This window comes from Miscanthus floridulus, chromosome 3 (assembly GCF_019320115.1).
Source record: "Miscanthus floridulus cultivar M001 chromosome 3, ASM1932011v1, whole genome shotgun sequence".
NCBI classification, from domain to species: domain Eukaryota; kingdom Viridiplantae; phylum Streptophyta; class Magnoliopsida; order Poales; family Poaceae; genus Miscanthus; species Miscanthus floridulus.
Window position 1 is genome coordinate 81261164 of NC_089582.1, and position 4893 is coordinate 81266056.

The following is a 4893-nucleotide window of genomic DNA, read 5'->3' on the forward strand; positions in this document are numbered from 1 at the left end:
CTACGCCACCAGGAAGTTGTAGCCGTGCTCGCCTGAGCATGTCATGGCCAGAAACAATGGGTGCGCCACCACAGCGCTACCATCGTCTACCATTAGCACTGCCATCGTAGCCAACCACCATCAGGGGTTCACCCACTTAGCTCACTAGGTGTAGAACGATGAGGGGAACACGTCGGTGGTGACCTCATCGCCGATGATCATGCCATCGACGAGTTCTTGCCGGTCAAAGCCAATGCCCTGCTTCTGTCTCACTAGCGTGTGGGACCAGGTTGACTTCTAGGGCCCACACATCAGTCACAGCAGGGTGTATAGACCGGGTGTACCTAGCCACAGACCTCGAATGAATTTGATTTTCTTTATTTTTTCATAGATTTTGTAGCAAATTACAAAATTTATATCTTGAGCTAGAAGTATCCAAATGGGGTAAAGCAAATTTTGTTAGATTCATCTTGAAGTGTACTATTTGATAAAAATATGAAATCTACTGCTTATAGTATTTTTCTGGGAGAATTAAATTGAACAAGCTAAGTGCTTTTAAATTAGGTTATATCTTGTAAAATGCATAACTTGAGCTAGGAAGATGATAAAATTTTGATTCCAATTTTGATGGTCTTGTTTTGACATGCTCTAGCTAAGAAAAATACTAAAGCTATAGTAGGCATAATGGAAATATGGTCTTCATATTTAATCCTAATTAATTGCTAGTTTCTAGTGAAATTAAATAGGGTAAAAATACATAACATATGATCATACAAATTTTTACACAATATTCTCATGCTAGGAGGAAAGTAAGAAAAATATTAAATCTATTGCTTGACACATTTCACTATGCTAAACTATTTTTTCTAAAATAAGCATATGTAATTTGTTATTTTTGTAGAGGTAGCTATACTTATCCAAATGGTATGAAATTTATACAGTAGATTATTAGGGTCATGTGTACCATACTATAATTTTTTCAGAATTTATTGAGTACTAGAAATATTTACTCTATAAATCACCTTATTATCTAATGAAATTAATAAATGAATATAAATAAATTAGTTAGGCTTAACCATGATGTTTTCTATGGTGTGTGTGATGCATATAATATTTTTAGATATTATTAGTGAGGTTTAGAAGTATTTGTTTATAGGCAATTAGTTAATTATTGCTTTATAATTCAACTAGATGACTGTATGTGTAGTTTCTGTTGTGGTGATGATTTCATGATGATAATGATCTTTTCTGTAAACATGGTTAATAACAAAGTTGTAGATAACTTATTTATCTATCTTGTGTTAAATTTTCATTATCATGGGCCTTATGGTTTGAGAATTTTGGTGGTCAAAAGTCTGCTATGTGAAATGCTTGCTCTCTAGATAGATCTGAAAGATTGAATTGTTTGACCTAGGTAACTACTGAATCACCTTAAAATGATTAAAATAAAGTTGTAGGCAATCTCATAAGATTTCCAAAAAGTCCACAATCATATTATTTAGATGTACATAACTCCAGTTATGGTTAAAACAAGTGGCTGCTGTCTTGTAATCTAGAAAATGATTTACATAAGTGTTTGTTTAAGTTACTAGAGAAGAGATATGCACCTACTCAGTAAAAGAAAATGTAACTTGTTATCACCTTCATGCAATGCTACTAAGAACACTTATGAGGATGCATTCATGACTTCATATCATATTATACATGTCATTATATATGCATCCATGATATCATCTTTCCTGCTCATGCATATAGGATCGTCCGAGGGTATAACCCTGTTAGAGTTCAAAGAAGAGCCAGAGGAACAATGGGAGGCACCTCAGGCCGTAGCTCTAGAAGAAGAGGAGAAAACTCTTGAATACTTACCCGACTGCCCAGACCACTTGCCAACTTTTTTTATCAAAGGCAAGCCTTGGAGCATTTTAAGCCTCCCATATTTTACAAAATATCACTTGAGTCCTTTATGTTTGATGCATTAGGTTATAAGAGTTGATTGGCATCACTTGATGAATAGAACTACCTTGTCCATATATATACCTTTAACCCTGTGTAGGTCTAGGATTAAATATATGCTTAGCCATGCTTAGACCGGTAGAAGTCGGGTGATTTCCTGTCACTTGCGAGATATATGTGGATACCAAAGCACGGTTGGTTATATTTGCTATCGTGGAATAGAACCATCGGGTAATGTAACTAGAGGCCGGGCGGAGTCTATGTGTAGGTTGACTCATGTGATTTTGTCTGTGCTGGTTAAGGACCGTATCGTTGTTGGCACTTCTATCGCGATTGAACGCATGTCTCTCACTTAGCTTGTTGGATAACTCTTTTCAACCATGAAGCTGAATAGCTCAACTCAGGCTAGGTCTTGTTCTGTAATAGTGTGCACTCTAGATGGTAGTAAGGATGTGTGGGGAGCCAGACATGAGCCCAAGGGTAGGCTGGGCCTCAATGTCCTAGCAGCTAATTGTCCCTGATTGTGCGGCGCTGGTCGAACCCATGAAATATGGACTTGAGTTGTACTAGAGGTGGCCTAAGGTGACCGTTAATCTGGTCTGCCTAGGTTTGTGTTAGGAATAAATTACTAGTTGGTTGAAATCGATTCAAATCGCCATCTCTCCTGGACAATGAGAATCTTTGCTAGCTCCAACATCGTAGTAAGTGTATTATGGAATGATGGTTATGAAGAACATGGAATTACTACACCAGCTATGGTTGTTATTGTTATGCTACTAAATGATATACCACATGTTTGGCATAGGTTAGTTGCTAATCTAGAGATGAATAGCTATAATTAACTTGATGACCGAATTATAACTGTATACTTGAATTGGTAAGCTTTTTATGCAAAATGTTGTCAAGCTAAGTCCACTTATACAACCTTGCATAATCCTTGGAGTCACTTTATTTTTGGTTTATGATGGGTAAGTCGAGTTGAGTACCTTCTTATACTTAGGGTTTATTTCCCATTGTTGCATATAATACAATGTGTAATGGTTACTATAAGAACTGCTTCTGTCCTATCGTGGAAGGAGGAGTAGGGCCCTAGGCAAGGCATCTCTTGTTAATCCCTCTCTTATGCTTTTGTGGGATTATGATCATTAGCTGGCATAGTATTTGAACAACAATAGAGATGTTGGTTTCAAACTTTAATTGCTTCTGCTACTACTTTATCTGAACTTGGTTTGTAATAACTTTTAATCGTACTTTGATGTATGGAACTGTATTTGTGACCTTTATATAACATGTGATATGTATGTTGAATCATGTATGATCTTGGTTGTATGTTGATTGAATCAATACCCTTCGTGGTACTCGACGGACTACCAGGTTTATATGGGCTCATGTATGACAGTGCGACCGCTCGTGGGCTGCTATTGTACTTGTGCTCTTATAAATTAGACGGTTCTGCTACAATGGGGATCATAGGTCTCCTTGGATCACTCTTCTTCTCAGGCAAGGTGTAATCTATCCACCTTCCCATCGATGGTTGTATATAGTAATATACTACATTGTGAATATCAACAAGATTTGCAGTTTCTAGATCTTCGGTAGCCCCAGAATCATACCTTTGTCGGTCAGAGGAATAGCAATAGCTAGCTGAGCTATTTGTGATTCTATCATTTTATTAAAGCTATGCTGGTTCTTAATGGCAGAGAAAAAGCTATCCATTCTATTATTTATGTTTTCTAAGATTTTATCATTGGAAGCTAGTTTCCTAGATAAGCTCTCCATAATTTTAGCTTGGCCAGAAATTAATTCTCTCAAGGGTGGTTGATTGAAATTATTACCTTGAGCATTACCTTGGTAATTACCTTGGTAGTTCAGCCTCTATTGCTAATCCATCCTTGATTCTATAGAGGATGGAAGTAGTTGTTGTTGACGAAGTTCACATCCTCAAGGATTTTAGGGCATCTATTCCCTGAATGCCCAGTGTTTCCATATTCTTCACATGTCATACGAGAATCATGAATGTGCATGACTTCTTGTTTCTCATTGGCTCGCTCTTTGAGCTTCTTCATCAGTAGGTCCATCTTGGTAGACAGCATGTCTACCTCTTTGAGTTGATGCATACCTCCACCTCTCTTGCAGGTTTGAACATGTTCTTCATTCCAGTCTTGATTGGAGGCCATCTTCTCCACAAGAGCTGTTACAGCTAGGATTGTGAGTGACAGGAAAGCACCTCTAGCATTAACATCCATAGTTTCATGGGTACTATTAGTCAACCCGTGGTAGAAAGTCTGCATGAGTAGCCAATTCTCCATCCCATGATGAGGACATTCTGATATGTAATCTTGGAAGCATTCCCATGCCTTAGGGATAGATTCGTCATGTTGTTGCTAAAAACTTGAAATTCTCCGACACGGAGCATTCGTCTTGCCTGTAGGAAGGCAGTGGAGTAGTTATCCCAAGTAGTGTTTCTATCTTTATTGGCATAGAACTATTGCTTTGCCTTCCCCAAGAGTGAAAATGGGAAGAGGCAAAGTAGTATGGCATCTCTGGTCACTCCTTTGATGGTGAAAGTGCCACAAATCTCTAGTAAGTGTTAGAGATGTGTACTCGCATCTTCATGTGCCTTCCCACAAAACTGGCTTTGCTTTCACCATATTGATGAGAGTTGGCTTGAGCTCAAATTCATTGTCTCCAACATTGGTTGTCAGTCTAGTGCAGATGTTGGCCATAGTTGGAGCAGAGAATTCGTGGAGAGTCATGTTAGCCATGGCTTCAAATTCTAGTGTTAAGCTTCGCCTTATCTGGTTGTCTTCTGACTCTAAAGCTAAAACTTTCTTGAGTTTAGCCTTAGTTCTCTTAAGTAATGCTTTTGGATCGTCAACATAGTTTGTCGTCAGGTCAAAACCGATCATACATTACCCTACATAAGATACAAAAGTAGACAGAACAAGGGTAATCCTGCTT

At 38.0% G+C, this 4893-nt stretch overlaps 1 non-coding gene across 1 annotated transcript; it reads left to right on the forward strand.

Moving 5' to 3' along the window:
- Window positions 1–4239: 4239 nt before the first annotated feature.
- Window positions 4240–4348, forward strand: LOC136547635 (small nucleolar RNA R71). The gene has a single exon (XR_010781600.1). It is a non-coding gene; the product is annotated as a small nucleolar RNA R71 (small nucleolar RNA).
- Window positions 4349–4893: the final 545 nt, after the last annotated feature.